The 24,478-nt window shown below is 46.8% G+C and overlaps 1 protein-coding gene across 1 annotated transcript in view; it reads left to right on the forward strand.

Moving 5' to 3' along the window:
- Window positions 1–18,859: 18,859 nt before the first annotated feature.
- The window catches only part of NCK2 (NCK adaptor protein 2), a 117,819-nt gene continuing 112,200 nt past the window's right edge, over window positions 18,860–24,478 (forward strand). Inside the window, exon 1 of the mRNA XM_069583211.1 lies at window positions 18,860–18,950. The gene's annotated coding sequence lies outside the window, so the exon portion shown is untranslated. The remainder of the gene's footprint in view (window positions 18,951–24,478) is intronic.

Here is a 24,478-nt window from a genome sequence, read left to right on the forward strand (position 1 = left end):
AGCAGTTGACTCATCATTAGCCTGGTCCGTGTTCTTTCTTGGGAATAACTGTGAGAGGAAATTGTCTTGGGGATGCTTCATTCAAGGTCTGCTCACCAGGGTGTTTTCTGGACTCCCTCCTGAGGGCTGGGGTCTTCCTGGAGTAGAGATGAGAGGAAGCTAGATCTCGCTTCTAGGAACGTTTCATTTCATTTCGCATCACATGCTTGCCAATGTCACTGTAGCATCATCCTGCAGGGAAGGGTGCTGGTTTTGGGATTTCTCTGGGTTCACGCAGCTGGTAATTGGTGGAGCTGGGACTCAGCTGAATCCCAAACCAGCTCCATTCCCACCTTTAATCGAGCTCCACAGGATTTATAGAAATTAGGAACAATTCACAGCTCATATCATAGACACCAGTGATTCTCAAAAGTGTGGTCCATGGACCAGCAGTGTCAGCACCACATGGAAATGTTAGAGATGCTTCTCCCCAGGCCCACCCTCGAGTTTTGGCTCTGACACTCTGGAGGTGGTCCAGGCACTCTGTGCTTTATGAAGCACCTCCCCGCCGCCGCCCCCACTAAGAGATCCTCCTGTCCTCTCAAGTGTGGGAGCCCTGACCCAGGAGGCTCTGTTTGGGAAGTGGTGGATGCTTGGTCCCTCCACACCCTCCAGGTAATACAGGCGATGGGCTGGGAACCCAGGGAGTGGTGATGGTAGTGAAATTCCAACACAGCCTGGCAGTATTTTGATCCCAAAGAGCTTTAGGTCACCAAAAGGGCCGTGTTAACTCTAAACTAAATTTTCATTTAGCCAATGACCCTCCTCCCTCCACACCCCAGTTGTTGTTTCCTGCATTGAATAACCTCAGACATCCGGCATTTATTGAATAGACAGCACCTTCCGTCTCTGAGGAATGTCCATCTCGTCATCAGCCAACACCTCTCCCCTCCCCAACCCGACCACTTTTTCCTGTGCTCATGTGCATTGGAAATTTTGGACACAGATTTTAGTTTTTTCTATGCATGGAATTTGGGGCAGATTCCTAACAAAGCGGAAGACAGATGCCCAGGAATTTACTCTCCAACCATCGGATTTGTGCCATTTCCTGATGGTCTCTTGGGGGCCAGAGACAATGAGATGCAGGGTTCAACTGTCTGAACAAGATTCAGTGGCAATTTTCAGTCAGTCAGATGTCAACAAAAGTAAAATAGATGTATATGGCTACTTGACATTTCAAAGCCCTAAAGAAATGACAGTGGTCCTTACACGATCACATGGAAAAGGAACACCCTTGCACATGACATGACCCACTGTGACACCCTACAGCCTCCATCTGTGGAAGAATTCAGTGAGTGAGTGGAAGGGATTGGACATGAGCTGGTGAGATGGTCGGCAGAGAGTGTCAGGGGTGAGTCTTGAAGGAGGGTGTTTTCTGGACTCCCTCCTAAGGGCTGGGGGCTTCCTAGAGGGGAGATGAGAGGAAGCTAGATCTAGCTTCCAGGAACATTTCGTTTCATTTTGCATCACATGCTTCCAATGTCACTGTGGCATTGTCATCATGCAGGAAGGCTGAAAAGAGCTGAGATGGAGTCATAGTGAATTAGGGTCTTTGAACCTGGGCAATACAACTGACTCAGCAGGAGCTGCCTGTGTATTTAGGATGCAGAAGCCTTGACAGGACAGGGACGTTCACACTCTACTCAGACCAGATAAACCTGCAGAGCCAGGGAGGTGCAATGCTTAGAACCAGGTCACTGGTCAAAACCTGCCTCTCCAGTTACTGACCAGACATGGGGGGTGGGGCCTCCCCCAATCTTGAGGTTTGTTTCTCTCTGAAAGACTGTTGTGTAAACAACCCCTCCAGTGCCTCAAGCCCTGGCTGATGCTCTGAAACTGTCGGCCAGTCTCTTGTTATATAAATATGCAGCCTGATTATTTGAGAAGCACAGTAAATGTTCAGGCATCTCAGATATCCACAAACTCTACGAACCCTCTCAGCGTGTGGATTCATTAAATCCATGAGACCTCGAATGTTATCACAGCCCAGCAAAAAGGAGAAGGGAAATTAACACTGACTGAGCGCGCAGCACCGCAGGCCCATGTGCGTCCCAAGCTCCCACAGTCCTTACACACACACTAAGCCTTAGGACAATGTGTCCATTATTCTTAGTTGTAAATAAACAGAGGTGTAAAGATATGTGTCTGGGTTCACAGAGGCAAGAATTTGAGCCATGATGCCTGTTCTCCCTGCCTCAAAGTTCTGTCCATTTCCTTTGGTAGTGTCTCACACTCAAGGTCCAACCCGCACTTCTCACTTTGTGCCCAAAGCCCAATGTGGTCGTGCCCTCCCTAGCTTGGCTGGGAACCAAGCTTCCTGTCTTAATTGGAGTTCTTGCTTGGCAGAAAATGCCCTGCTGTAGTTTTCGATTAGCTCACGAACTGGCTCTTTTCAAATGCAATAAAAAATTAAATCACAAGCATGTAAGTCAAGACAGGAAGACATCACAGCTGGACTTTTTACGACAAAGCGTCACCAGCAGTCAACTGGAAAGCCAGGGAATTCCCTGGTGGTCCAGTGGTTAGGACTCTGCTCTCTCACTGCTGAGGGCCTGGGTTCGATCTCTGGTTGGGGGAACTAAAATTCCACCAGCCACCCAGTGACTCAGCCAAAACAAACAAAAACATACTCACAAAACAAACTGAAAAGCCAACACCCATATGATACTTTTACAGTTAACTTTTCACAGTTAATTTTGAAAAGAGGAAGAAAAATAGACTTTGAAAATTTTTGTGCTGCTCAAACAGTATAACTCAACCACAGAACAGTCTAACTCAATTACAGAGTTGGACGCAACTTAGTGACTAAATAACAACAATTTATTCATTCATTTCTGTCAAAAAGCCAGAGATATATTTCCAAGTCTTTAGAAATAGAGTGGAAGACATTTGGTGGGGAAGAAAACAACATATGCAAGCATGTAATAGCTGACACCCTAAAAATGATTCAAATCAGAGGTGTCAGTTTTAAACAATTCTTTATTTTGTTAATCCCGAAAATTTGAAGTTTGACACATCATGGTTAAGAGGAGTGCAATTGCATTAAATGCAAAACTTCTGTGCTTTTATTGTTTATTTATTATAACATTTTACAATCTGAATATGGCAAATGGAGACACTTAGGAATGATTTTGGGCACCCAGATGCGAGAAGCCTGTCCACACTCTGCCTGCCTCTCAGACCACCTGGCTCCCTTTGTCACCGATCGGCATTTGAATTCTCTCCTTGGTTTAACTCGGGGCTTCTTTCTTGGGCTTGTGTTGGCCAGCCTTCATTCAAAGCGAAAGATACACCCCCCAAGTCTAAACTCAGGAACAGAAGAGCTGGGTGTCTCTAAAGCACTGGTGAAGTTTACAAGTCAAAAATCACCGCCTGTTTGAAGAACTGCCTGGAGAAGAATTCTGAATCTCTGATGCTTCATCTTGAGGGTCTGATGGAGAATATGCTGCCAACCGTTTGCATGATAAAGAGCTGATTACCATATTTCAGAACCCCCTGCATTCTAGGTCAAGAGTGACTTCTAAAGACTTAAAAAGAAGGCTTAAGATGTAAGAGAAGGAAACACCAACTTCCTCCCATCATCTGTCTTGGGTTGAGGGTAATAAACATTTATAAATTTGGGCTAAAAATACATGCCCCTCTTTAGTTCATGTACAAGCCTTAAAATAGCTGCTGACCTGACACCTCCCCCCTCCTCCCTCCCTCCTCCCTGCCCCGCCCCTTCACTCTGCATTGAGAGGTGGAGCAGCTGAAACCTCAGGGGATCCAGTTGCTCTGGCCACTGTGATCGCCAGCCAGTCCTGCAGGACCCCAGTGCCCCAGCAGTGGGGTCCAGATGGGCTGGTAAAGACTGCAATTCCAATGGAACTTTGAGAAAAATAGATCTGCTCTTGGGCCATCTGGAACCATATAGGCTTTGAGTGTTAATGAGAATTGATGAAAACCAGGGTGTTCCTCGCTCATTTTGATGTCATGCTCCAGGAGTGTTCAGAGGAGTGACACCCCACATGGTCCCCAAATTGAGACTCTCATCTCCTCTCATCTGCTCTGCATCTCAGGATATGAGTGAACTCATCACACAGGTTCTTCCATGTTGATACACGGTTTCCACACATGTATCCAGGGCTTTATTTAACTGCATGTGGGTGTGTGCTCAGTTACTTCAGTTGTGTCTGACCTTTTGTGACATCATGGACTGTAGCCTGCCAGGCTCCTCTGTCCATTAGATTCCCCAGGCAGGAATACTGGAGTGGGTTGCTATGCCCTCCTCCAGGGGATCTTCCTGACCCAGGGATCAAACCTGTGTCTCCTCATAGGCAGATTCTTTTCTGCCAAGCCACCAGGGAAGCCATTAACTACATCACACAGATGTTATTTTAGCAGTGGCAGCTGACAGGTAACCGAGCTTCTCCCAGGTGGCTCTCAGTGCAGTTTCTGCTAAGGGATGAGGCAGGAAACGGGTGCACAGAGATCTCAGCACTGTCAGATGCTACCTTCTGTGGCGCTGGAGCAAGCCTGGTCCTGAAACCTGGGCATACACCAATTAGCAAGCTCTGGAAACTGCTATGCAGCCGGGCAGGACAGCACAGGCTCAGGTGCAGCAGAATTGCTGTATGTCAACCTCGATTTGGCACAGGAATTCTTTTAACCTTAAAAAGTCACTTTGTATGCAGTGAGGCATGGTAACATTCTGACAGGTGGGGACAAGATCCGATTACAGAGCAGAATAGGCCCTCTGGTACCGCGTGCCCTGCCGTTTCCACAGGGAGACGTTGGGCTTGCTGTCTCCAGCTGGTGAGGGGGAGGGGAGCATCTTGAAAGGATCTTGGCATCTGTGATGCTGGGAGAGGTTGTCCTCCTCCATACCCATGTTCTGACTCAGGCAGTTACAAAGTTCTGGCAAGATGAAGACAGGAAGCCATTGTTTCCTTTTCTCTTGTGAACAGAGTAGTGTCAGCCACACAGACAACTTACTGTGCAATGTGGCCTCACCCAGGTTGCTGTCTGCAGGTAGGAGCTGGATTTGCTTGGAAAGTGGGGACCATCAGAAAAGCCCAAGGATTCTGCATCTTACCCTGCAGGAGGCAGTCTCTGGAAGTACCTCAGTGACATTTACCTCCTGGTGTTAAAGCCCTTGTAATAGTCTCCTCTTGAGGGGGCAATGGACCTAGTCCCTTGCTCCTAATAAAGAGAATATGGGGTGGGACTTTCCTAGTAGTCCAGTGGTTCAGATTTTACCTTCCATTGCAGGGCATGCAGGTTCAATCCCTGGTTGGGGAGCTAAGATCCCACTTGCCTCATGGGCAAAACACCAAAACACAAAACAGAAGCAATATGGAACAAATTCAATAAGGACTTTAAAAAATGGTCCACATCAAAAAAAAAAAAAAAAAAGAGAGAGAGAGAGAGAGAATATGGGAAGCCTGATGTCATGTTCAAGATTAGGTTACAAAAAGGCTGCTGTCTCTGTCTTGGGGACGCACTTCTGCATGGTCCTTCCTTCCATGCTGAGGGGAGTCACTGGCCATGATGTGAGCTGACCAAGAAGAAGTCCATGTGGGAAGGAACCGAGGGAGGCTTCCAGCCAATAGCTAGTGGGAGTTAGAGCTCTCAACTCAACAGCCTGTGTGGCTGAATTCCGCCAACCATGCTGGTCAATATGGAAACTGGGAGACTGAACCTTGTACCCCATCAGATGAGACCACAGCCCTGGATGGCTGCATGACCATGCCCCCAGGAGAGACCTGGCTCAGATGCACCCAGGAAACCATTCCAGGTGCTCATCCACAGAAAGTGTGATTTCACCTGTGCATGTCACTCCAAGTGCTACGTTTGGGGGTAATTTGTCACACAACAAGAGATAACTGATGCGTACCCTGGGGCACAGCACCCTGATCGGAGATACAAAAATTTCAATTGTGTGATACAAGGTTTGCCCAGAATCCATCCTACAGATATTTCATAGGACAGCACAAAAGACTCAACTATTGTTCCACTTAATAATTCTAATAATTTACTCCACTAAAAGCTTTTTATTAGTTAACAAACCACCCCCAAATAACCTGCTTTCCTTTTTGTTGCTGCTGTTGTTCATATTCTACCCACCCTTTGGTAGAAGTAGACAATCAGAGAACTAGAGCAAAAGCAGCTTGAGGGAAGAGACATGGGGACTTTTTCATACAAAGTGAATAATCAGAAAAGTTGGCAGGTCTGATTCAGACAGTGACGGAATAATGCAACTAGACCCCACTAGGGAAAGCAAAGCTGGGACAGTGAGACAAGAATTTGTGTGTGTCTTTGGTATATATGTCCATATGGGTAACATTTCTGTCTTCTGGTTTAATAATTTTGGAAAATTGAGAGGTTCAAGTTCAAATTAGAGGAACAGAGTCTTTAGAATTGAGGAAAAATCAATTAAAAATCAATTGTGTTCATGCTCAGTTATGTCCAACTGTTTGCGACCGTTTGAACTGTAGCCTGCCAAGCTCCTCTGTCTATGGGATTTCCTAGGCGAGAATACTAGAGTGGGTTGCCATTTTCTCTTCCAGGAAATCTTCCCGACCCAAGGATTGAAACTGAGTTTTTTGCATCTCCTGCTTGGCAGGTGAATTCTTTACCACAGACACCTGGGAAGCCACAGAAACCAACACAATATTGTAAAGCAATTATTCTTCAATCAAAAATAAATAAATTTTTAAAAACTCAATTAGTCTAAGGATTTCAAAATATTTTCCCCCATAAGTATCTTACAAAGATAAAATCTTAAGTAAACTCTAATATGTTAAACAAAAAATACGGTATTTTGTTAACATGAATTTATTTATACATTGGAAAAGACGCTGATGCTGGAAAAGATTGAAGACAAAAGAAGAAAGGGATGACAGAGGATAAGATGGTTGGATGGCATCACCGACTCAAGACACATGAATTTGAGCAAACTCCAGGAAATGGTGAAGGACAGGGAAGCCTGGCACGCTACAGTCAGTCCGTGGGGTTGCAGAGTCAGACACTTACACATTCAAATCCATAACACTGACTCATAAAATCAATCACTGAGATCTATAGTGTGAATACAGAGTTTAGGATTAGGACTTATGGGTCTCAGAGGCAGAATGCCCTTTCAGTATAGCTGAACAGAATTCAAATGATAATAATTCACAAAGACAGGTAGTTCCAAATGGTAAACATTTTAAACACAACTTTTTAGCAAGTGAGGATACATAGCCATTAAACCAATTCAGAAACTTGATGGAGAAATAGTAAGGCAATTTTTATCTAACAATATCAGAGAAGTGCTGTTAGTTCTTAACTGATAGTTGTTTAATTTGATGGTGGTTGATCAAACACTACAAGATCAAGACTCTACACATGGACATCACCAGATGGTCAACACCAAAATCAGATTGATTATATTCTTTGCAGCCAAAGATGGAGAAGCTCTATACAGTCAACAAAAACAAGACCAGGAGCTGACTGTGGCTCCGATCATGAACTCCTTATTACCAAATTCAGACTCAAATGGAAGAAAGTAGGGAAAACCACTAGACCATTCAGGTATGACCTAAATCAAATCCCTTATGATTATACAGTGGAAGTGAGAAATAGATTTAAGGGCCTAGATCTGATAGATAGAGTGCCTGATGAACTATGGAATGAGGTTCGTGACATTGTACAGGAGACAGGGATCAAGACCATCCCCATGGAAAAGAAATGCAAAAAAGCAAAATGGCTGTCTGGGGAGGCCTTATAAATAGCTGTGAAAAGAAGAGAGATGAAAAGCAAAGGAGAAAAGGAAAGATATAAGCATCTGAATGCAGAGTTTCAAAGAATAGCAGGAAGAGATAAGAAAGCCTTCCTCAGTGATCAATGCAAAGAAATAGAGGAAAACAACAGAATGGGAAAGACTAGAGATCTCTTCAAGAAAATTAGAGATACCAAGGGAACATTTCATGCAAAGATGGCCTCGATAAAGGACAGAAATGGTATGGACCTAACAGAAGCAGAAGATATTAGGAAGAGGTGGCAAGAATACACAGAAGAACTGTACAAAAAAGATCTTCACGACCCAGATAATCACGATGGTGTGATCACTAATCTAGAGCCAGACATCTTGGAATGTGAAGTCAAGTGGGCCTTAGAAAGCATCACTACGAACAAAGCTAGTGGAGGTGATAGAATTCCAGTTGAGCTGTTTCAAATCTTGAAAGATGATGCTGTGAAAGTGCTGCACTCAAAATGCCAGCAAATTTGGACAACTCAGCAGTGGCCACAGGATTGGAAAAGGTCAGTTTTCATTCCAATCCCAAAGAAAGGCAATGCAAAAGAATGCTCAAACTACCACACAATTGCACTCATCTCACATGCTAGTAAAATAATGCTCAAAATTCTCCAAGCCAGGCTTCAGCAATACGTGAACCGTGAACTCCCTGATGTTCAAGCTAGTTTTAGAAAAGGCAGAGGAACCAGAGATCAAATTGCCAACATCCAGTGGATCATGGAAAAAGCAAGAGAGTTCTAGAAAAACATCTATTTCTGCTTTATTGACTATGCCAAAGCCTTTGACTGTGTGGATCACAATAAACTGTGGAAAATTCTTCAAGAGATGGGAATACCAGCCCACCTGATCTGCCTCTTGAGAAATATGTATGCAGGTCAGGAAGCAGCAGTTAGAACTGGACATGGAACAACAGACTGGTTCCAAATAGGAAAAAGAGTACATCAAGGCTGTATACTGTCACCTTGCTTATTTAACTTATATGCAGAGTACATCATGAGAAACGCTGGGCTGGAAGAAACACAAGCTGGAATCCAGATTGCCGGGAGAAATATCAATAACCTCAGATATGCAAATGACACCACCCTTATGGCAGAAAGTGAAGAGGAGCTAAAAAGTCTCTTGATGAAAGTGAAAGAGGAGAGTGAAAAAGTTGACTTAAAGCTCAAAATTCAGAAAACGAAGATCATGGCATCTGGTCACATCACTTCATGGGAAATCGATGGGGAAACAGTAGAAACAGTGTCAGACTTTATTTTGGGGGGCTCCAAAATCACTGCAGATGGTGACTGCAGCCATGAAATTAAAAGACGCTTACTCCCTGGAAGAAAAGTTATGACCAACCTAGATAGTATATTCAAAAGCAGAGACATTACTTTGCCGACTAAGGTCCATCTAGTCAAGGCTATGGTTTTTCCTGTGGTCATGTATGGATGTGAGAGTTGGACTCTGAAGGAGGCTGAGCGCCGAAGAATTGATGCTTTTGAACTGTGGTGTTGGAGAAGACTCTAGAGAGTCCCTTGGACTGCAAGGAGATCCAACCAGTTCATTCTGAAGGAGATCAGCCCTGGGATTTCTTTGGAAGGAATGATGCTGAAACTGAAGCTCTAGTACTTTGGCCACCTCATGCGAAGAGTTGACTCATTGGAAAAGACTCTGATGCTGGGAGGGATTGGGGGCAGGAGGAGAAGGGGATGACAGAGGATGGGATGGTTGGATGGCATCACGGACTCGATGGACGTGAGTCTGAGTGAACTCTGGGAGATGGTGATGGACAGGGAGGCCTGGCGTGCTGCGATTCATGGGGTCTCAAAGAGTCGGACACGACTGAGCGACTGAACTGAACTGAACTGATCAAACACTTGAACTCATGTTAAGGATCACTGGGAAGGAAATACTTTTCAAATGTAATCTTGAACAATATAAAATTATATTAATTTGAAAAAATTCAGACAGAAATGCAGAGTTCTTTGTCAGATGGTCATTTGAAGTTTCTAAATACCATGATCTGCTTTTTTTGCATGCTGAGTCCAAACTTAAGCTCTCAGTTTCAATCCTGACATTGTAACTATAATTTAAGGCATGCTAGCATAGGGGGCCCTCAGTTGCCAAATTTAGTTATTTAAAAATATCAGCAAGATGTGCAAACAGCATAGGCCTGCTAGGTTTGAGGATTTTAGCTAAAGATACTCCTGTTACATAACAGTAATGGTGCCTCTCCGTGTAACCCGTGACTTCAATATGAAGACAAAATTCTGCAGTTCACCACATTTATCACCATAAACACCTGAGACACTCACAGTGGGAAGACAATCCTTTAATAAAAGCTGTCAATTTGTATGATGCTATCCAACACCTAAAAATCAAAGTTGCTTTCTTGGTAACAACCAGGGCCTGTTATACAAACACTCGCAAGTATATTGGCAATAACTTTTATGTGAGCAGTTTCCCACCACTACTGTCACTCATTACACAGACACTGCCACATTTGTATAAGGTTATCTGTGGTGTGTTATTGGTGTTCTAAGCAGTTACAGCTTCCTTCTCCTAAAATGTCAGTGGTGAGTGTTTAATAAAATGATAAATAGCTTCTTGTTTGCTGCAAGAACACATATAAAACCATAAAAATGGAGAAGCCACCAACATCCATACACTTGCCTATTGGCAATACAAAGATTTTACTTGTCCCACTCTTCAAGCCGATGGCTTCAGAACCCTGGACCTGTGTGTGTTCTTAGGTTCTACTTTAGACCCTGTCCTCGGACAGTGATAGTCACCTTACGGTACAAACCCTCTACGATCCAGCCTGAATCTCATTACTAACACCAATAGTACAGGATTCAGCAGCACTTTTTTTTTTTTTTTCTTCTTCCCAAAAGTTAAGTTCTGCAAAGAGTCTGAGACTTTACCTGACCTGTGAGGTAAAAAGTTACCTTGCATAGACTCAAGAATGCCTCCAGAAAATACAAGATTCTTGGTTCAGAGACAAAGGGTTTAGTGCTCCCAGATAGCAAGAGGTGTGGGCTTATACCTGCACTGAAAAACCTAGAGTTCAGGGAACTTGAGCTTCTTACCACGGGCAGCAAGCCATCAAATCTGCTCGCCCACTGCCCTGGAGGGAAGCATAGTCCTTGTTACATCAGAGAGTAAATAGACCTGTCCACTGGCCTGTTAGAAGATACTACCCATGGTTCCCAAGGCTCTTTGCCACACAACACCTTTGAAAGGACAGTCTGGAATAAAGGTGGTCAGAGCCTCTGGTTGCAGCATGAGCGGAAACACGAGAGACTCATAATCACCCCCAGCGCCCAACAGCCAGGGAGTTCTTCCTCTGTCAGTTCTCCTGATGTTTCTGTCATTTAATTTGAATGACTCTGAGGGCACCTTTTCGTATTCACATTTCAGTTTTGTCTGGAGATCTGGAGAATTTTTAAAGTACAGCAGGGGAATTCTGCACTTTGAGAATCGCTTCTCCAGTTCAGACCCTTATTCCACAACATCTTACCAGTTCGGACCCTTATTCCATAACATCTTACGGAAAAACCTGAATTAACTTTTTGGCCAAACCAATACAATACAGTAAGGGAGCTGAGGCATGAAGTTAAGTGGCTTGTTTGGTCACAACTGTAAAGTGTCAATCCAGGTAATGGAATAATTAATATAAATCTAAACAGTACTAGATGACAGCCAAATACCCCCCCCCCTTTTTTTTTAAATTTAGAAACAAATTGTTTAAAAGGTAAGAGGGCAAAGGACTTCCCTTTATTAGGGACAAAGGACTTAACTTGGAATTCCCCATAAGCAAGGTCTGAGATTGGGATTACAGCCCAAGGCTATTTGGGAAGGGAGCCCAGGAGACATTATCAGGGGAGCAGCAGAAGGAAGGGATGGCAGAAGGCTTTTTATGAAGCAAGTTACTACTGCGGACACCTGGAGGGTCATCGCACTGGGAACCTGTGAGCCAGTGGATCACACACTCTGGCTACCCCACCCAAGGGAAGACGGAGCTGGTCTGTTTGGCAGACAGTTTCCATCAGTCCGTGGCTGGAGGACTCTGGGAGGTGTCCTGTCCTAGTACCTCTAACCTTCGCTTGGAGAGAACAGACTCTGAGGCAGAGCGAGCCTGGAGCACCGTGCCGCTGGCTGCAGAAGCAGGGTCCACGGGCAGGGAAAGGGCGCTTTCCTGGATGTGGGTGGATGCCAGCTGTGTCTGCTACCCTCAGCGCAGCCTGCCTTCATGGATAGTATGCACCCGTGTTGCATCTTCTCTAGTCTAAGCCTCCATCTCTGCATTGGGGGAAGTTCCTCAAATCTGATAGGGAGAGTGGTAGATGGTGATTACAGGAGAGGATTAAAGAATACAGCAAGTGCTGATCAAGGTGAGGAGGGAAGGCCCACCTGAAAATAATTAAAAATACAGGTAGGAGGAGTGGGATGAATTGGGAGACTGGGATTAACGTGTATACAGTATTAATACTATGCGTAAAATAGATAACTAATGAAACCCTAGTGGTTTCCCTGGTGGCTAGGTCAGTAAAGAATCCACCTTCAAAGGAGCAGACCACCTGCAATGCAGGAGACCCAGATTCGACCCCTGGATTTGGAAGATCCCCCGGAGAAGAAAATGGCAACCTATGCCAGTATTCTTGCCTGGGAAATCCCATGGACAGAGGAGCCTGGCGGGCTATAGTCCATGGGGTGGCAAAAGTCAGATATGACTTAGCGACTGAACGAATGAGAACCTACTGTATAGCACAGGGAACTCTACTCACTGCTCTGTGGTGACCTAAACGGGAAGGAAATGAAAAAAAAAAAGTGATACCTGCATATGTTTAACCGATTCACTTTGCTGAACAGCAGAAACTAACACAACATTGTAAAGCAATTATACTCCAATAAAAATTAATTTAAAAATAAAACATAGGCAGAAGAAGAGAGCAAGATAGAGAAGCAGAGGCCAAGAAGAACAGAGCAAAGAACCCTGGGTGTGAATCCAGTTGAAGGGACCCCTCAGAGGATGAAGGGCTGTGAGCAGGAAGCAAATGACAGACTCTCTCCTGAGTCCCTGTCCACAGAGCTTCGGCTGAGTCAGAACTGTCTTTCTGTTACAGATTAGAACAGTGACTCCAAAACTTTGAGTGGGAGGATCCCTTTAAACATAAACATATTTCTTTTCAAATATCTTCAAGTGTGACAGTAGTTTAAATATGATTAGCCAACTATGGGACTAAAAGCTACAGTGAATTCAGTAATATCACAAAATTTGTGCTTTCTTCCTCATGATGGCATCTGCTTGTACTTGAAAAATAGCAGGTAATAATGTCTGTGCAAGAGGGGAGTTTTCTCAGATGGTAGGTGGAGAGAGCACGCTGGTCAGGGACCCACCACAGTGACTCCTGGGTGAAAGCAAGCCTCGGTCTCAAAGGGGGCCATGTGAGGAGGGCCCTGAATGGCCTCCCACAGCACTGCCTTAGACGTGCATCCACTGGGCTTCCCTCAGTGGGTTGTGAGGATCAGACAAAGGACTTGGCAAGTGGTAAGAATACAATGAATGAACAACTACAGTGTCAATAATAACTTAAGCAATATAAATAGCTAAACATATATTACATTTTAAAAACACTATTTCCAAATTTGTTGTTCAGTTACTGAGTCGCTAACTCCATCTCCTGCTTTGCAGGTGGATTCTTTACCATCTGAACCACCAGGAAGCCCCTTCATTTACTATAGTGCATTTTAAAGATGAGATATAAACTTGCAATATATTTTTCTTTTAATTTCAACTTATGTTCCAGCTAAAGGGGCTTTCTGGTTAATCCTTACCCAAAATGAAAATTTAATTTAGCAGAACAGCCCTATTCCTGAGGCACCCTGATTAACTGAGGTTTTATTATGAAACACAGAAATGCTTCATGTGTGATGTTCGTTCACCTAAAGGCAGATTTCAAAATGGAAATGTCAGTAAAATCCTCTTAGTTTTTCTAAAGTTATGGAGCTCCTGTTAAAATTTTTCCTATCTAAAATTAATTCCACTCTGCTGCTAATAACACAAAAATTTTTTTTTGAAGTTTGATCATTTTTCCATCTCAAAGGAAGGGTGCTTCAAGAATTAAAGTTCTGATCTGTGTGTTTATAACCACAGGAAGTATTCCTTGGCAAAACAGATCCATTGACGGAGGAATGCATAAAGAAGATGCAGTACATATACACAAAGGAATACTGCTCAGTCATAAAATATAATGCCATTTACAGCAACATGGATGTACCCAGAGATCACCATACAGGGTAAAGTCAGAGAAGGACAAATATCATTTGACAATCACTTATACGTAGAATCTGAAAAAATGGTACAAATGAACTTGTGTATAAAACAGACATAGGATCACGGATGTAGAAAATAACCTTATGGTTACCAGGCAGGGAAAAGGGGAGGGATAAATTGGGAGATTGGGCTCGACACACTACTCTATATAAAACAGATAACTAATAGAAACCTACTGTACAGCACAAGCAACACTGCACAATGTTTTGTAATGACCTATGTGGAGAAAGAATCTAAGAAGGAGTGGATATATATATGTACAACTGATTCACTTCACTGTACACCTGAAACTAACACAACATTGTACATAAATTATAGTAAAAAATTTAAAAAAAGATCGCACAGCACACTAATTTTCCTCTAATTTATTTTAACCCTAAATTGCAGTCGACTTTATGGTGGTGTTTTATCTGTTTTTCTTTAAACAATTATATAATGCATATCTGTTTCCTGAAGTCCTGATCATCATTCAAAGCTAGAAGCAGGAGAATTATATTGATCAGATGGGGAATTCAGCTTACTTTATTTGGTTTGTATGAAATTGACTCTGTATTTGTGTCTGTGTCTTTAAAGCTTAATCCTGTCTGTCCCTAAGAGATGGATTTCATGGGTTTCCAGCCAATTCTTTCTCGAATCTGAAGAGGTAATGGAGACGTACTTGGGAGTTTTGGTGAGAAATAGACAAAATGTGGATAAAATGAAGCACTGAAATCTGAAATTCCATCTGCATTTATTTTGAAACTCTTTTTTAAAATCTGGATCATTAAAAAAAAACACCTCTTTATTGAATTTGTTACAATGTTGCTTCTGCTTTGGTTTATTGGCCAGGAGGCATGTGGGACCTTAGCTCTCCAACCAGGGGTGACCGGGGATTGAACTCACACCCCTTGCACTGGAAGGCAAGTCTTAATCACCAGATGACGAGAGAAGTTCCTGAAATTCTGATAGTGAGTTCATCTAGTTCCAGTTCAGTCACTCAGTCGTGTCTGACTCTTTGTGACCCCATGAACTGCAGCATGCCAGGCTTCTCTGTCTGTTACCAACTCCTGGAGTCTACTCAAACCCATGTCCATTAAGTCGGTGATGCCATCCAACCATCTCATCCTCTGTCGTCCCCTTCTCCTCCTGCCCTCAATCTTTCCCAGCATCAGGGTCTTTTCAAACGAGTCAGATCTTCACATCAGGTGGCCAAAATATTGGAGTTTCCACTTCAACATCAGTCCTTCCAATGAACACCCGGGACTGATCTCCTTTAGAATGGACTGGTTGGATCTGCTTGCAGTCCAAGGGACTCTCAAGAGTCTTCTCCGACACCACAGTTCAAAAGCATCAGTTCTTCAGTGCTCAGCTTTCTTTCTTTATAGTCCAGCTCTCACATCTAAACATGACTACTGCAAAAACCATAGCCTTGACTAAAGAGACCTTTGTTGACAAAATAATGTCTCTGCTTTTTAATATGCTGTCTAGGTTGGTCATAACTTTCCTTCCAAGGAGTAAGCATCTTTTAATTTCATGGCTGCAGTCACCATCTGCAATGATTTTGGAGCCCCCCAAAATAAAGTCTAGCACTGTTCCCACTGTTTCCCCACCTATTTGCCATGAAGTGATGGGACCGGATGCCATGATCTTCATTTTCTGAATGTTGAGCTTTAAGCCAACTTTTTCACTCTCCTCTTTCACTTTCTTCAAGAGGCTTTTTAGTTCTTTTTCACTTTCTGCCATAAGGGTGATGTCATCTGCATATCTGAGGTTATTGATATAAAGGCTTCTTTTCAGTCCTCTTTGCTAATGCTCACAGCCCTCTGTTCTCCTTGGCAAACTCATAAATGTTTGGAGTTTCCATCCATCATTAAAGATGTATTAAGTGTCTGTCTTGTCTTGGGTCCATGGGAAAAGGTGCTGGAGCCACAGAAGAGAATCTGACATGGTCCTGCCCTCAGGCTGTTTACAGCTGAGCCAAGATAGATGACACAATGCAAGGGCAATAAAGCTCATTATACAGGTGGAAGACCTATAGCACTAATGCTAGTTTTATAGCCAAAAGTCACTTGAGGGCAAATACTATGACTTGCTCATTTCTGGCTTCCTGTGGAGCACTCTCCCATTTAGTAAGTCAGCAATAAATATTAATTAAATGTAACCAAATGACCAAAAATAGAATTGTTTATCCCACACAAACCAATTTACCCAGCTTTTATGTTTCTGATATGGGCACTTTTTCTTTGCCGATACTCACATCCAAATCCCTCGGCGACACTGGAAGTCTGTTCTCTTCTGTCCCCACATCCAGTACTGTCCATTCCTTTGAGCTTCTCCTCTCAACTTTCCTAGACCTGTTCCTATCCAGTCACACCATCCCAGTTTGAGTTATTACCTTTCTAAGTGTTCCAAACTTCTATTTTTATTTTTTAAAAAAATTTAAAAAGTGTTGTAAACTTCTGACAGCTCAGCATTTTTTGGCAAAGGCACCAAATGAGTTATCCCACCATCACGATGATGCCCACACTTAATTCCTGCTGCTCTGGAGCTTAGAACCCTGAGGACAGAGCCCATGCTGGGTCCTGCCAAGGCCAAGCTTGGGGAGAGGGAAGGAAGAAGTCGAATTTCAACAAGGTTTCTCTCTGGAGCTGAGATGCCTGATGGCCTCTTGGCCCTGCCTGTGATCACTGGAGGAGGAGCTCAGTTGGGAAGTTTCATTCTGAACCTGATGAAACTCAAGAGATTATCAGTTGCCTAGAGGAATGGCAGATGAGCTGGGAGCTCCCTAAGGCTGCAGGTTTGAAAGTTAACCCCCGAAAATCAGACCGGAAATATACAAAAAAATGATTGAGCCTCTCTAAAAAAGAAAGGTACATATTAATGAAAACAAATGGGCCAATATTGTTTTGGGTATATAACTGTTGGAGGTTAGAACATGCCAGATAAGGACAAACATGGATAAGTTAGAAAGGTAGTGACGTTAGATAAATGAACAGATAGATGACTGCATTTTAGGAAACAGCAGAAATGCAATGTGCACAGAAAACTGCACCAGATAAAGACTGAGAAAGAGATGTTGGGTTGCAGACAGAGAATGTCCTTGGTGAGTTTACAAAGACCCAGAGAAGGAAGAGGAGTTCAACTCTCCATTCAGTGAAGGTTACAAAGCAGAGGAATAGCAAAAAACTGGGTCAATATTGTTATACCTATTTTGAGTAAACTAATTTAGAACTGGGCCAGACCATTTACTATAAACTCTGCTTTCCTTCTTAGGAAGACAAAGTTTTCACAAAACAACAGACTGAGGAAGCTTCTTTCTCAAGGATGTAGAACAGGTGGCTGTCTCTGACACCCTGACCTTGGACTGATGGTGGCTCAGTGCCCTGATCCCCTCCAGCCACTGACCACTGAGTGCTTCCTACTGCCTGGAAGTATGCCAGGGACTTCCAGAGGAGCTGGGCAAATATTATCTCCATGTTGGATAGATTTTAGATAGGGTAAGAAACTCTTGTTCCACAGTTGAAGAACCAGACAGTCAAACACTCAACTGGGACTTCAAAGATATACTGGCTCCAGGACCCTCCTTGGGTACTTGTGTTGGGAAAGAGGCATTCATTCAGTGACATCATCTTGTCACCTGGGGTAAACTACGATTGCTTTAATATAATGAGAGGCCAGGAGCCTAAGGAAGACCCTCATTAACATGGATCCGGCCTATTCCACCAGGATATCAGAATCATTTGAATAGTAGGATTTCCTTTGGGGAAGCCACGTGGGGGGAGATTGATGACAGACATCTGGATACATGTGCCTGTTTAAGGAACCCTGTGTCTTGCCCCTCCTCTTGGGTTTCAGTCTTCCAAGTGTGTTTACAGGTAAGCATGTGGCCAGGCGGCCCGACGGTCCCACCACCAGTGACAACTCCTGGGACCTACATTCCTGCAGTTCCACCCAGGATTTCGCCCTGTGGGCGGGTTCGAGCTGGACACAGAGGGAGGAACAGACATTGTGGTTTCCTCTTCTGCTTTTAAGAACTGCTTCCGACGATAACGAGGGAGTCAAAAAGTGTCTGGTTGGGAAAGTAAATAGATACGAGGCAAATAAATAAAAATGCCCAGAAGCAACTACACGGAGGAAGTGACATTTTTCTGTAAGTCACTTTTCTGATGGACCGCAGGCCTGCTCCGCCGAGGGTGCCGTGGGAAGGCTTCCGGGAGAGGGGGCGGTGGCCAAGCCCCAGCGCGTCCTGATAAGAAAATCAAACAAAAAGGGGATGGACAGACCACCCGTCGGTCCTTCGAGGCCGGGCTGCTGCTGCTCTCGCCTCTCCCGTCTTCCTATTCGCTCCCGGACGCGCAGGGTCGGAGCTGGGCCTCCCCTCCCCTCGGCGCCCGGCCCGGCCCGGCCCCGCGCAGGGTCCTCCGGGCCGGGCGGCGCCCGCGTTTGAGCCTCGAGCCAGCCCCGGCGCCGCCCGAGCCGGGCCGCCGTGCGCGCCCAGGTGGGTCCCGGGCGGCGGGCGCGCGGGCCTGGGCGGCCCCGGCGGCGTCACTGGGCGGAGCGGAGGAGGACGAGGAGGAGGAGGAAGGGCGCGCGGCGGGCGCAGCCGGGAGGGGCGGGGGCGCCGCGGCGGGAGCGAGGCCGGAGCCGAGCGGGCCGGCGGGCGCGGGGCTCGGCGGCGGGGGTCGGCCGGGCCCGCGGGGTCCGCCCGGGCCGGAGCGTCGGCCGAGCGGCGGGAGGAGCGAGCGGCGCAGACAAAGAGCGGCGCCTGGGCGGGCGCAGGGCGGCCGCCGCCCGGGACCCGCGCCGCTGCCCCGGCCTCGGCGGGCGGCGCGCGAGGTAAGCGGGGGCCGGGGGCTGGGGCCCGAGGGTCGGGGCTCGGGGGCTGGGGCCCGGGCGGAGGCCGCCAACTTGGGCGGCTCGCGGAGTTGCGGGGCAGCCGGGGCGGGGCGCGCCGGGGCCGGAGCCGGGGCTGGGGGCCCGGTCGCTTGCGCGGCCTGGCCTCGCGGCTGCGGGCACCTCCGGCTCGCCCCCTCCCCCGGTCGGGCGGGCGGGGCAGGCCTCTGCGCGGTGGTCCCGGAGCGGGGACCGGGGAGGCCGGGCGCGCCGCCGGCGAGGACCGCGTGGATCGCCGGCCCCGCGCAGGCAGGACCGGGAGGCGAGCGCGGCCCGCACAACTTCTGGGATCGGGACTGTTGGCGACCCCGCGCGGAGCTGCTGTCACTTGGCGTCCGGGAGGCTTCCCGCGGCCCCTAGGCGCTTCGTGCCGGGCTCCGCGTCCGACCGGGGATCGCCGGCCCCGGAAACAAAGTTTCTCACGATCGCGCTGCCCTGGTAGCTTATTCTGGGCGATCGAACCACCCAGCGGTTCTGGAAGAATTCGGTGTGTGATTGTAGGCGTAGACGGTAACTCCCTCGTGAGCGCATTCGGCGTGGAGCGAGTGGGGGGCGTGATTGCAAAGCGCTTTCGTGTGTGGACCGTGGCGGTCGCCCTGAAAGGGCTGCGCGTGTGCCGGGGCTCTGGGCTCACTGGCAGCTCGTCCGCGTGGGGACAAAGCTGGAGCCGGCGCGGGGCGACCTCTGGCACTCAGGCTAGGTCGGGTCCCCTGTGTTTGCCTTTGTTTATTTTGCCAACAGGTTTGGGGCTGAGCCTGGCAAGTTTGGGTATGCGCAGGGGATGAGCAGGCCTCAGCGCTGGGCCCACGCAGGCCCACTCCTGCCCTTGACCCCAAAGAAAGTGAACCCCCGAGAGGCTACGGGGTGTGGCCTGGGGGTGGGGAACCCAGAGGTAGCAGAGTCCCGCCTGGTCCCGGCCCGGCTTCCTCCTCTGCTTCGCCGAAGGGATTTAGTAGGAATGAGAGTAATTTGAGGCGTGTTTTGTCCCTCTGCATCAGGTATCTTTGGCAACAGGGCTTTTCAAGGCTAAAAGAGACTGAAAATGAAATCACTCTGGGTGCTTTGAGTTATCACAGCAGACCTAAACTTTATTTCCAAACACTACCCGTAATTCACTTACCGGGTGTCCCCAGATATTAATAAACGGGTAAATTAATAACAGGAATTGAGCCTGGGCCAAGGGTTTAGTAAATAGGAGGGCAGTGGTGAACAGGAGATGAAGTGGGTTCAACTGCGAGACTGAGCTGTCCATGTAGGTTTTTAGGTGGTCGGAACAGGGATTTCCCCAGATGTGAGTGTTAACCATGATTCTGAAGCAGTGACCGGGAGGGAAAATCCTACATTGATGTTTCTCCTCTCCAGGTTGATTAGATGTAGTGTTGATTGAGGGAGAATGCAAATGGCAACCCACTCCAATACTCTTGCCTGGAGAATCCCAGGGATAGAGGAGCCTGGTGGGCTGCCGTCTCTGGGGTTGCACAGAGTCAGACACGACTGAAGCAACTTAGCAGCAGCAGCAGCAGCATTGACTGAACAAAGTGGCCAGATTTTAGCGGTCCTCTGGCTGCAGCTAGCTGAGGCTGAAATTGGAAACTTAAAGCGGTGGTAAGCTGGTGGTACCAAAGAGGCCTCATCTGGGCTTCAAGCTTCTCAGCTGCTCCCTAGACACGCTGCGGGATTGCTCCTGGAACATGGGATGAAGTCGGGTGGTGAATTGCGTCCAGAGAACAGACTGACCCAGTACCTTCTCTCCCCACTTAATGTGGGGCCTGATTAAGGTGATTTCAAGTAGCTGTGCTCACTTGTCAGACTTTGAGGTTTTCTTTATCACATGCCTTGCACTTCAGGTCTCTTCATCCCTCCTCTCTTGGAAGCTGTGATGTTTCCCAGCCTCTGTTGTTTGCATCAAGCGATGACTGAGATTTTCCAGCAAATGCATCATATGTACACGGTATTTGAGAAGTGCGCTATTATCCATGTTAAACATACCCAAAATCTTTCTTGTGTGTATACAAACTGAATAACTTTTTAATTTTTTTACTTTTCATTGCTCTGGGCCTCTCTTGCCACCCACTGCTTCCTCTTGTTGCGGAGCATGGGCTCTAGGCACACAGGCTTCGGTAGTTACTGTATGTGGGCTCAGTAGTTGCCGCTCCTGGGCTGTAGAGCACAGGCTCAGTAGTTGTGGCACGTGAGCTTAGTTGCTCCACGGCATGTAGGATCTTCCTGAACCAGGGATCAAACCTGTGTTTCCTACATTGGCAGGCAGACTCTTCACCTCTGAGCCACCAGGGAAGCCCTGGATAACCTTTTAAAATACCCTAAAGTCTTCTTGATTGTCTGGAATGACCAGATCCTCTTCCTTGGTTACTTCAGTTGCCCCAACTGGATGAGGCTGTGTTACACAATTCTCCAGGATATGCATGCTTGTAACTACCCAGCATGGCCAGCAGTGTGAGCTGAGGGCGAGGGCCACACATGTTTGTCCCACATGAAGAATGGAACTGAAGGCTGCTCCCTAGAACTGCATGGCAGGGCAGTGGACCATGTTTGGAAGTCTAGTAAGCTGACTTTTCAAAAATGGACAGGAAACTCCCCACAGCTCAACCCCAAGGCTTGCGAAATTAATTTTCCCATCCAGATGAGTGGCAAATGGCACTTCCAGATGGTTTCTCTTTCCTCAAATGAGTGATGGAAACCCCATGTTTTCAGAGGCTCAAAGTGATACTGTGATGATATTGCTAAATGCTTGAGTTAAGGCAGCTTAGAAGGACAGGACAGCCTTTTAACAGTTTTGAAAGTATGTAGCCGAAATAAAAATAGTTTATTTCTTTAGGCCATTTTAGTGGCATTGTTTTGAAAATTAGACTGTTTTCTTCTGCATTTCGTTTTGAATGGATCTCAAAGTATGTCAGTTTCTGAAGGTGTAATCGACATTCGTCAATTATAACTGCTTCCCTCTCCCTGCCCTAACAACACACACACAGACATTTGTCACAGTTGGCCCTGTGGATTCTTTGTGTTCTTTCGAGAAAATACTGATTGAGCACGTGAATGTTGAATCCTGTCAGTCATTAAGGCTCTAGGTTCATAAGGTTTTGTCTGCAGTGCTTCCAGGCCCAGACAATGGGGGGATTTGGTCTGGTGGCCTCTCTGTTTGAGAAGTTATCTGTCTAATGAATCATTTATAGTCCTGAACCTAAAACAAAAAAAAAAAAAAAGAGAGAGAAAAGGCAAGATGAAAAACAAACCCAACTGCATAACCCCCTGGTGGGATGACTGAATATTTAACTTTTCAGTAGAGTGTCTGTGCATGTTGACCTGAACTGGAAACTCTGGGCAGAGCATTTATTATCCTGACCGCGGGAAGCTGGTCATTTAGTGTCCTTTTACTTCTTTGTATACCATTTGTGTTTTAAAATGTTTTTAAGAAAAGAAGCTTCAAGTGCACTCAGAAGGGAAATACTGCAGTTTCTCTTTTTGAGACAGTTTTGGAAAGTGGGGTGTTTTTGCTGGTCAGTGGTTAACGTAGATCTGAAATGCCAAAGTCGGATAAAAATAATAGATGCTCGTGTTCTGATATTAGATTGCAGTTTACCAATTACTTTCCCATTCGCCACCATAAAGAGAACGTGGGGACCTGGGCTCTGGCCTTGACATCAGTGTGAGGACCCCGGAGCCCAGGGACAGTGGCAGGGTGACAGAGCCCCCTGCCCTGCTCAGGAGGAGGAGGTGACCTCAAAGGTGCTGGGTGAGGTGGTCCTGGGGAGGCTGTGGATCTGCTGCCAGGTCCCAATGGGACCAAGCGTGTGGCCCCTGCCTGGCTGTTGGTGGGACCAGGGTCAGTAGGTGACCTCATGTCCCGGTTTCAGTGTCTGAGCCTCGTTGGCCTGGATGTTCTCTGTGGGCTGAAGGGCGCTTGTCCTGGTTTAGCGTATGCACGTCCACTCAGACTGTCCTCACAGATCCAGACTGAGCGTCAAAAGGAAACTGATTTCTCGCCCTTCTAGAGGCTGCAAAGTGGTCATCAAGGTGCGGGCAGACTAGGTTCTCAGTGAGGCTCTCTTCCAGGCTCCACTGGCTGCCTTCACTTGTGTCCTCAGGTGCTCTGTGTGTTTGTCCCTCTTCCCAGGAGGTCGCTGCTCCTCTTGGGTTAGGGCCCCACCCTTCTGACCTTGTTAAACCTTCAGTTGCTACAGAGGTTCTGTCTCCAGATGAGTCACTTGGGTGGTGAGAGCTTCAGCACTTGAGTACGGGGACAAACAGTTCTGTCCACGACTGTCACTCTTCAAAACCAGGCTGATGATTTTAGGGCATCTCATGGCTTCTGTTTCCCAAGTGCTTGAAAACACCACTGGGGCAGGAGGGGAGGGGTGACAGCTCAGTTTCCCTCACAAAGCCTCGTACTGCTGTGGTAGGCGGGCGCCGGGCCCAGATGCTTCAGGTCTTGAGGAGAGAGGACAGCCCTGACTGAGGCCCTTTGTGGACATTTCCCCTTAGCCCGTGTTGGCTCAGCTGCAGCATGGTTTTGGGACCAGGATCAGTGTCAAATAGGAGCTATATGCAAGTGTTGAATTTTGTATGGAGATGCAGGTGTTTCCTGTGGATGGAACCCACGGCTGGGAGCATCACCGGGACTGCCCTGTGACTGTGGGTTCACCGGGAGCCAGGCAGGTGCAGGCGGGTTTGGTAATATCCACCCCGATCACATGTGTGTTTCTGGCCAGGGCCAGCATGAGCTGTTCCAGGTGGTCACCTGTGTGACCACAACTGCAAACCTGTCCATTCATGACTCACTCGGTCATTCAAGTGAATCACGCGACTTCTCCCGGCTCATTTCCCCTGGAAATTCTGAACCTCTTGGCTGGGAGTACTATCTCCTGACCTGCCTGCCTTTGGGTTAATGTCCCCAGCATTGCCTCACTGTGTCATCCTGGATTCTCTCTCACCTCCCAGATCCCACATCTTATCAGTTTTACCCCTGAAGATCTCTTCCATCTGCGCCTGAGGTACTTAACTCCTCTCTCACTGGCTCTGGCAGCCCCTCTGTTACCACACTCGCCTGATCACTGCGCCCTGGTACCCACACCTGGCTGTGGTCCCAGCATTGGCTCTCCATTGCCCTCAGGTCAGTGTCGCCGGTGCTCAGCAAGGGCCTGCACCATGGGCTCCTCCCTGCTCCCCCAGCCTCTATGTACACCTCCCACCCCGTACACACTGAGTCAAAGCCTGCTCGTTGTGATAACAGAATACCAGCGTTTATCGTCAGCTTATTTTTAAAGACGTGTGTACTTCGGGGCTGATTCATTGCTACCCTTGTAATAACAGCCTCATGATACACAGCAGCTTTGTACCCCGAAACTGTGCTGGACCCTTAAGGAAGGAGGAGAAGCTGGTGCCAAAAATGCTATGTCTTTTTTAACATGGAGTATTTCCTGCAAACACCCGTTGAAGACATCAATTGTTAAGAA

Source organism: Ovis canadensis, chromosome 3 (genome assembly GCF_042477335.2).
Source record: "Ovis canadensis isolate MfBH-ARS-UI-01 breed Bighorn chromosome 3, ARS-UI_OviCan_v2, whole genome shotgun sequence".
Classification (NCBI taxonomy): domain Eukaryota; kingdom Metazoa; phylum Chordata; class Mammalia; order Artiodactyla; family Bovidae; genus Ovis; species Ovis canadensis.